Below are 10,000 nucleotides of genomic sequence, written 5' to 3'. Positions count from 1 at the left end.
GATATTTTATACATTCATATTAGTTTATTTTTAATCAGTTCATATGCGTGTAACGTTGATACAGTGTTAACGTCACCAGCTTTGAACGCTAAAATTTTACTTTTGGTTTCGATTCTAACAGATAGCAACAAAATATTTTCTTTTTACTTTTGAAATCACGACTATAAAAAATATACGAAATCTGGATAAATTAAAATATCATATTTAAGTGTATATTAAGAACGGGTAAAGCCCGGCACCTCTCAGTAGTTTTTAATATAACATAATTAAAAATACTGCTAGAAATAAAAGTACAATTAAACTATAAATATTTAGAGTAACTCTAAAGATCTACAGTCTGTAAATAATGCACTTAGTCCAAACATATCTAAAACAAAAAACATATTCAGCCTATTCACCACTGAGCAAATGTTCATTAATAAGAAGTAATATGATAACGAAGAAGTATAATTAATTGCGTTAAGAATCCGACGGAAATTAATGAGAACGAGAAAAATGGAAATAAACCACCATATCAAATGATATCACATAATATTGCCATGCGAAAAACTACATCAAAACCAAACGTCAATTTAATTTACATAACGTGTTATAAAATCTAAACATGCGCGAAATCAAACAACAAATGATAATAGAAATAAGAAAAATAGACGACGGAATTTCATATGGTTTAAGTCGCCATATAGTAACATACGAGTAAAGGATACATGCACGATGATCCGTCCGACGCAAGGTGGACTAGTGTGGTTTCTTCTGGTTCTTCGCTCATGCTGAGCTATTTGTTGTGAATAGTCCAACTGGGTTCATCCTTCCATTCTTTACCTTCTTTCTTTGAGAATGGGTTGATTTATGATCAACCGCCTGAAGGGTTACTACAGGAGAATGTAGACGGAGCTGCTCAGGCATTTATGTAGGGCCAGAGTGCGCTGGCCTACCACCTTCACGTTTCAGTTTTGTGTCATATCTTCCGCGGTAGAAGCGAGGTAATCACACGCACGCACACACACACACACACACATGTAATTACACGCACATACATATATATATAATTATACATACATGCATATATATATATATAAATAATTACACACACACACACGCACATATATATAATTACACACGCACATATATATATATAATTACACACACATATACATATATATAGGTATATATGTATGTATGTCATCATCATCATCATCATCATCATCATCCGCAGACACGTGTTTCGTCGTTATACAACTCGTCAATGTGACTAAAATAGCGAGATTCGAAACCAGAATGCCAGAGTCTGGCAACAAACTCTAAAGACGCCAAACTACTTGAATTTGTTCAAGTTGTATGCTTTAAATTCTCCCAGAAACGCGTGTAAGTTTTCTTTGTTCCAAAATTGACATTAAATCACAGTATGATATAACTTGTATACGCAATACTATATGCACATATATAATCAATTAGGTAAATAATTGATTTCGAATCGTGCACTTTATTTATACAGTACAAAAGAACATTTATTTAAGGATACCCGTTACGCGAAAAAAATCTATTAAAAGAATAATCTGACTCAGTAAGAAATCGAACTTCGTAAGCATAGCAACGGTTTTAAGCCAGCATGTCTACCGAATGATTGCTGAGAACGAAGGTCGAAATGGTACATAGGTTTTATGTGCGCATTTATGAAGGTTGATAGCAATGCAGAAAAAAAAAAACGGAATGATGAAAGAAATATGAACGAAAAAACCAACAATCGAAGAGTTATGAACGTTCACAAAATCTGATATTTTTTTCAAGAGACTTTTCGCATATAATATCATTAAATATGAAATTTATTACTAAGTATTTAAGAAAATATCCGAGATGTTGATAATTTCGGGAGAGCACTTTCCTTTTTTCAAAAAGAATGCAACAGCAGAATCAGCAAGCGGAGTGCAGAATTTTTTGCATTGCTACCAGCCTTCATAAATACGACATATCTACTTGTTTACCAGCTTTAAACAAAGTGCCTTCCTCTTCTAGTACACAAGTGTTTATTTTTTTACAAGGAGGTCACCACTTATCAATACCCGAAGACAACTTGAGGATGAGTGTTAATGAGTATAGAATAATGGCAGTTGAGCAGAATTTGACTATTTAAGGGGGTGGTGCAATAAGAATTTGTTTAGATTAGAATTGAGATGATCATGTTGTAGTCAGCTGGAAAGCAGGGTAGCGGAACAGGGTCCCGCAGCTGGGCAGTTCTAGAAAAGAAGCTCTGTTCATGGAACTTGCATTTAGATTTAGAAATAGTTAAAGAGTGTGGGACATTGTTGATAGTTGTTGTAGCTAGACGAGTGCTTTTGTGCAAATTTGCTAAGGGGCATAGATTGAAGCTCCGATGAGCACTTGCCACGAACATAACGATTAGAGTAAAGCCAGGATCGCAATGTTTTTTTTCTGTTGGAAAGACGTTGCAGAGAGGAGAAAAGAGGATCACTTATCAGATTTCGAAACCGATTTTGAACTCTGTCAAGGCAAGATGGGATGCTTCGAGCGGCTCCTCTCCAGATGTAGCAAGAGTACTCCATTTTACGGCGTATTTGACTCTCATACAGGTAGAGGATTGCGTCGAGAGTTAGATACCTTCTGGAGCGATAGAATGACGCAATCTATTTAATGCAAGTTATCCATTTAAGGTCAGAAGTGAAGGTCAGTTCAGGGTGTTTCTTTAACATTAGAGCCATTCGTGTTCTTTAAATAACAATGTTTTATCTTGTAAAGTGTTGAGACATTATGTTGAACAAAGATGGCGGTAGTAAATCAAATCGGCGAAGAATCAATGCAGTCACGATTTCGAGTGTTGAGTAATTCTTAGTAACAAAGATGGCGGCAAAGAATCAGTGCATTCGCGACTCCGTCGTTTCAAGACAGAGGTTGCGAGCGAACTGAATTGAATCCAAAGTTCGATATTTTTTATAATAAATTTGGAGGCTTCTGATTGGTTGATTGTCCTAACCGTAAGTTATAAGTAAAATCGTCAGAATCATTCGGGCCATACCCTCACCAGGAGTGCCCCTTCTTTAGGTGAGCCTGCGGGGTTCCCACTTTCCGGCTTTGTGCCACATATTGCTGATATGGGCAGCAATTAAATATATACCCTCACCAGTAATCAAAAACATTTTAACATATATTTATCTCACTATATATAAGGTCTCCAGAATCATACACTACCCGTTATTTGACGTTTTAGAAAAGCTTAGTTCCGTATGATTTTTATTTAGTGTGGGAATTCTTATTTTTTTGTTTCAATCTAGAATACCCATCTATCTTGTGTGTAACTTTTTTCCCACATGTAAATAGGAACCAAATACACCATATAAATGAATACAATTGAGAAAAAGAAATTGATCACAAAAGAAATTAAACTGTTACAAAAGAACCTCCCCTCCTCACACAAAAAAAACAGCTCACGTACACATATAGAACATAATCCCAATATTATGTCATCGACTTTTGCACAGATCTAGAAACTATTAATTGTTTATTTGTTACGCATGTTTCATGTCTCATGTAATTAATATATTTTATATATATTTTTTTACTAACGTGTCACGACTTATGAAGGCCGAAAGGCTATTAGAGGATAAGTGTTAAGTATGTGTATTGTGGATGGAGAGATAACACTATGATGATGAGTAATGATGATTGGTGATGGGGCAAAAGTTGATTATTTAAGAAGGCGGCTCAGCAAAAAATTTGTTTAAATTGGACTTGAAAACGATCATCTGTAGTCAACTGTGAAGTAACTCTACAGCACTAGTTTTCACAGGAAATAAACTTTGCTCATGTAAGTTTTTGTTTTTACGAAGGAGTCACAACTTATCAAGGCACGGAGGCCACTTGAGGATAAGGGTTAATGAGTGTACAGTAGTCACTGGGGTAATATTGTAGTAGTTGTTAGTAGGTGAAATTTGGAAAGCTGGATTACTTAAAGTGACGGCTCATCAGCTTATCAACTCATCAAGAACTTGTTTACCTTGGACTTGAAGACAACGATATTATAGTCAGCTGGAAAGCAAGGAAACGGAAGAGAGTTTCCAAGGCGTACAGTTCTAAAATGGAAGTTTATTTATGGAATTTACGTTTAGGTTTAGGTACAGATAAAGAGTGGGTGAAATTATTGATAGTGGTTTCAGCTAGACGAGTGTTTTTCGTGAAGGTTTGGCGAAGAGGAACCATAGATTGGAACTCACACGAGCACTTGCCATGAAAATAACGGTAAAGCACAGACAGGATCGCAGCGTCTCTTCTGTGAGAAAGAGGTTGCAGGGAAGAGAAAGGAGAATCCCCTACTAGGCTACGAAGTCTTTTATGAACTCTGTCAAGGTAGGATAAAGTCTTTTTTAGCAGCTCCTGCACAGATGTGGCAACAGTTTGCCAACCTTGGATGTACTTGGCTCTTGTATAGGTGGAGAATTGCATCAGCCGTGAGATATCTACTGGAACGGTAGAATGGTTTCACCATTTTCCCAGTGACCCTAACAATTTTCATTTAGTTTTAGGCACACATAGAGAGCAATGGAAATTGTTAACAGTAACTGTAGCTACAACAATAATGTGAATGTTTACAGGAATTATAGATTGAAGCTCAGTCGAGAATCTGCTATGAAAATAATGATAGAGTAGAGAAAGACTAGCCATGTCTTTTCTGTGAGAAAGAGATAGTAGGAACGAGAAAGAGGCATTTTTTTACAAAGGCATCACCACTTATCAAGGCCAAGAATCCACTCGCGGATAAGGGTTAAAGAGTGTACAGTAGACAATTGGACAATAAAGTAATCGTTAGTAATGGAAATTCGGTAAATTTGTTAACTAATATGGAACGGCTCATCAAAAACTTGTTTACGTTAGACTTGAAGACAACCATATTGTAGTCAGCTGGAAAGCAGGAAAAAGGAAGACAATTCCATAGGCGTGCAGTTCTAAGAAAGAAACTTTGTCCATGGAATCTACGTTTAGGTTTAGGCACTGATAAAGAGTGGGGGAAATTATTGATAGTGTTTTCTGCTAGATGGGTGTTTCCTGTTATATTTTACTTGTTCAGATTGTTTTCACCATTGATTGCATTAATGAGCATAAGACCAATCCTTATGTCCGATCAAATATTCTTTTCCATGTTTAGTTTCTATTTGTTTTCATGTCGGCATTTTGACTTCAAACACGATCCAGGCTGTTGTTTTAAAAGCGGTCTTTTTCGTCAATGACATTATTGCTAATCCTTATTATAGTGTTAAAGGTCATATCTTTTTAATGTTTCTCCGTAGGGACCGACTTTTGTTTGGATTTTAAACGATTCATTTTACTTCGCTTTCGTTTTTTTTTTCTAGAGTTTCGAAATATATTAAACCATATAACCTTCCTGTACATGCTATGTAAACTTGAATTCAAATAATAAAAACATAATAATTATATATATATATATATATATATATATATATATATATATATATATATATATATATATATATATATATATATATATATATATATATATATATATTGTTTTTAAAATATAATTATTCACCTACACGTGTTTCTTCGTCTGAGACTGATCAGAGTGGCTAAATTTAGCGAGATTCGAAATCGGAACCTTACTACTCGTCCACCTCACACGACTGTTCGGATATATCGCGATTTACGTAGATTCCATGAATAAAGCTTCTTTCTTAGAACTGCACGCCTGTGGAACTCTGTTCCGTCTGCCTGCTTCCCACCTGACTACAACCTGGATGTCTTCAAGTCCAACGTAAACAAATTCCTAATGAACCGACCCTTAAGTAAACACTTCATTAAATCTCCACACTAACGTACTGTACTTACAATAACCCTTATCCCTGAGTGGCTTCCGGGCCTTGATAAGTGGTGACCACCTTGTAAAAAAAAAAAAAAATGTTGTCTTATTCGTTTTTGTTTTTGCTATACGTTTTGAATGAATTCAATTATTCATACGAAAGTGCATTTTTACACATATATATGATAAGAATAATTGAAATAGTATTCCGATGAAATAGGGAAGTAAAAAGGAACAAACCGAGTTTAGTGTTCATCAATGTTTCGTCTTTATTTAGAAAAAAGACGAAACGTCGATGAAAACATAACTTGGTTTGTTCCTCTCTATTCCTCTCTCTCTCTCTCATATATATATATATATATATATATATAGAGAGAGAGAGAGAGAGAGAGATGGGAGAGAGAGATCCGATGTTGTCCGGGATTGAATGAGAATCAACGAATGTTCCACACTTCTAATACTTTGTTATCGAAATCGACCATTTTTCAATTAAATCGGTTGATTACCTGCTCTAGTCAGAGACCCACCGCGGTACACCAGCTGAAAGCTTCCTAGCCTTCCCCGTGGTGACTTTATCGGCAACACATTGTAGTCTACATTGCACTAGAGAACCGATTGTTCATTTTAGAAAATGATTTTCATACATTGGCTTGTATTAAATTTTAAAATGCATATGTCAAGTATCATGGTTTAATTGTGTTCTAAACAAAAACATTGGTTTTGAATACTCCCCTGTCTAATCAAAGAACATACCGTTTATTTAATACGCCGGACCTTTCTTTTAGTGATAAAACTTTTCAAATGCACTGCTGATGTTAAGCTGTGTTAAGATTGGTAAAAATCGAACTGTTAATTCTTAAATCGGATTTTTTTTCGATTATAGATTTCGATACCATATAAGGCATTCTGCTACAAAAGCTATCTAAAAAAATACTCTCACATAAAGTACATTTGTGTGATTATTTTTTTAAATCGATCTAACCGTTACGGAATCCATAGGAAACTCTCTCTCTCTCCCTCTCTGCCCCTCTCTTTCTCTTTCTCTTTCACGCACATTTGATATATAAAACAGATGCAGTTTTACTTTATTTTATCATAATTTTTTTTTGTTTTAAGTTTAACTATTTTATCTATACTGATGACTAGTATAAACTATTTATAGAGTAGAAGATTAACCTATTATTATATAAAACTTAAAATATTAGGCATCTCTTAATAAATTTTAATATTTTGAAATTAAATCATTATTTTCACTTTAAACTAAGTTTTTATCAACACATTTAACCAAGATTTAACGAAATTTAACCAAGATTTAACGAAATTTAAGACATTTAACAAAGAATTTTACAAATTTAACCAAGATTTAACGAAATTTTACAAATTTGACCAAAATTTGACGAAATTTAACAAATTTAACCAAGATTTAACGGAATTTAACAAAATACATTTGAGGTACACGTCACCACGGATCAAGATTGCAGACAGTTGAAAAAACCTCGTTTCCTTCTCATTTGGCCGTCATTTGTCTGTTTCCTTGTTCCCGATCAAATAACACACGTGGGTGTTCTGACATAATTTAATTAACGAAAGACACCTTCATTATAAGTGATTAAACAAGCATCCGCCATCCTTAAAAAATCGTGCATGTCTAGATCCTTAATTTTAAGCAAAGATCTCCAAAACTTTTCTTTTCTTTTTTCTTTCATTTTTTTATTTCGTATTTTTTTTATATTTTTTTCCTATTCGGTTTTCATTTTTATTAAATGACTGACTCTGAGTAAAATCAACGGTGTATTGTCGCCTGACGATTTCTTTTAAGACTGACACAGTCAATTTATTTTAGTGACCTATGATAATTTTGCTAAGGTAAATTGAATTAATATATATATATATATATATATATATATATATATATATATATATATATATATATAGAGAGAGAGAGAGAGAGAGAGAGAGAGAAAGAATTAGGAAAAATATATGATAAAATAATGTTTATTTTCTGAAAAGCTTATCTTTGAAATCTTAAATTGCTCTATACACGCCTCCGGATTAAAAATTTAAGACAACGAGAAAAAAATGAAAAAGAAACCCTTTTCTAAAGATGGATTTTAAACTCTTCCCACTTAAGGTTAACAATATTACAACCTAAAATGTTATGGGGGGAAAAAACTACATCCAAAACATTTAATTAATAAATTTACATTTTTATAAAATGAAACATTTTACATTCGATCAAAATTTTCAGACCAGGTGTAATAATTTTTTTTTTTAATTCAGCTACAGATTAGCAATCACTTCGTAAAGTAATCGCTTCGTAAATCATTTCGTAATCACTTCGTAAAATAATCACCAGGCCTAAAGTAAGCACACTTACCGAAGTTGAGCGTGCTCGAATTCTAGATTTCCATAAGTAAGGTTTGTCACAGGGGGCGATCGTAGCTAAAGTAAATCGCAGTAAAACTGTGATCTGCAACTTTCTGAAAAAAAAAGCTGTAGGAATTATGGAAAACCAAAATCCTCATCTGCATTGAGTAGGAGAATAAGATAGGTTGTTGTGGAAGACAGTGGACTTTCTTCTAGTCAAATTAAAGCAGTCTACATTATAGATAAGCATGTTATTGGCCGGTAGTTGCTAGGTATGTTTCATTTCTCAAAGTCTTTTTGCACCAGTATGGTTTTATTTTTGATCATCCATTCAGGCACCATTGTTACGTAAATACATTCTTTTTAGGTTCTACTACTACTACTACTACTACTACTACTACTATTACTACTACTGTTGTTATTGTTGTTGTTGTTGTTATCTGTATCTTCTTTTTTCTTTTTACAGTAATGCAAATCAAATTAATAACCGACCAGGTCTTTATAATCGCGAGAAAAAATATGAATATTTATTCACTGAGAGAAATAAGAAAATAGTGAAAAGCGACCCCTCCCAATGTTAAGAAAGGTTTTCTAAATAGTAATTATCATGTAGGAACCCATTCTTGATATGGGACGGACTTTGGTAACTATTCTGTTCCCACACGATTTTCTTATTGTGCATACAAATCTTATTTTAAACTTATTTTACCTCAAAACTTATTTAAACTCAAAACTTATTTTAATTGTTTATTAAAATTTCAAATAACATTAATGACAAACAATTGCAAAGTTGTTTCAAAAGAAAAATACAAATCTCGTCTCACAATTTTCAAAAAATTAAAAAGTAAACATTTGATAAAATATTTAGAAACACTTACTCTTCCTATATAACGCCCCCCCTCCTTTCAATTTTTTTTACGTTTTGCAAAATATATACAGACATTACAAAGTCATAAAATGTATCAATATATAGTTGTAAAAACATTTATTTAAAAGTCTGAGTAAGAAAATATTATTTTAATAAAACAATTTTGTAATAAAAATAACAGATTTTTATAAAGTAAAATAGCTTTCTTTTCGAACAAATAAATAATTTAATGAAACATTTTTCTTGAATTAAAGAAACTCTGAAGGGTCAGCAAACAAATTAAGCGCCACCTGGCGGCAGTTTAGTGAAACGCACCAAAAAAAAAAAGATGACCGCCGTCCACATACTGCACAGGTGCCTTTTGTTATTTCGTGAACACAAAAAATTTTAAAACTAGATTAATTTTTCCAAATAAAATATCTGTTTTATTACTTGATAATACAAGAAGTGTTTTCTTTTCTTTTTTGTTTCGTAATAACACGAGAAATGTTAAAAAAATAAAGTAATTCTTTTTTGTAAATATATCGTTTCGTTTTTCATGTCTGACGTTCGGTTTTCTTACATAATCAACCGTATCCACTTCCGGTAGCTTGATGTTTTTTCCGAGCAGTGACCTTGGACATTAGCTAAAGTATACAAATTTATTTTCTTTTGGAAAGGGAGGGGGGCGTTTTAAAACTATATCTAACTCAGTATTTTCTTTAATTTTATATTTTTGAGCGATTATCGAGATTCCTAAGAGGTGATCCTCTCACGTCGGACATTTTTTGTTCAAAAGTCACACTCGACATTACTTTTTTTTTTTCTTTTTTTTTTTAATAAGTGGAACCACTAAAAATTTACAAAGTTAGGAAGAAAAGGGACATTTAGAAAAATCAATTTCATAAAAAAAAAACATCAAATCTCTAATTAGATGTATAGAAAATCTGCACTTGGTATCA

General features: G+C 33.1%; 1 long non-coding RNA gene across 1 annotated transcript in view; it reads right to left on the bottom strand.

Annotated features, from left to right (window-relative positions):
• Window positions 1-8,316, bottom strand: part of LOC145277090 (uncharacterized) — a 53,508-nt gene extending 45,192 nt beyond the window's left edge. The window contains exon 1 of the long non-coding RNA XR_013868103.1: window positions 8,202-8,316. This is a non-coding gene — a long non-coding RNA (uncharacterized LOC145277090). The remainder of the gene's footprint in view (window positions 1-8,201) is intronic.
• Window positions 8,317-10,000: the final 1,684 nt, after the last annotated feature.

Source organism: Euprymna scolopes, chromosome 5, assembly GCF_053919585.1.
Source record: "Euprymna scolopes isolate OS-2025 chromosome 5, ASM5391958v1, whole genome shotgun sequence".
In the NCBI taxonomy this organism is placed as follows: domain Eukaryota; kingdom Metazoa; phylum Mollusca; class Cephalopoda; order Sepiida; family Sepiolidae; genus Euprymna; species Euprymna scolopes.
This window is presented reverse-complemented; position numbering and strand designations above follow the sequence as displayed.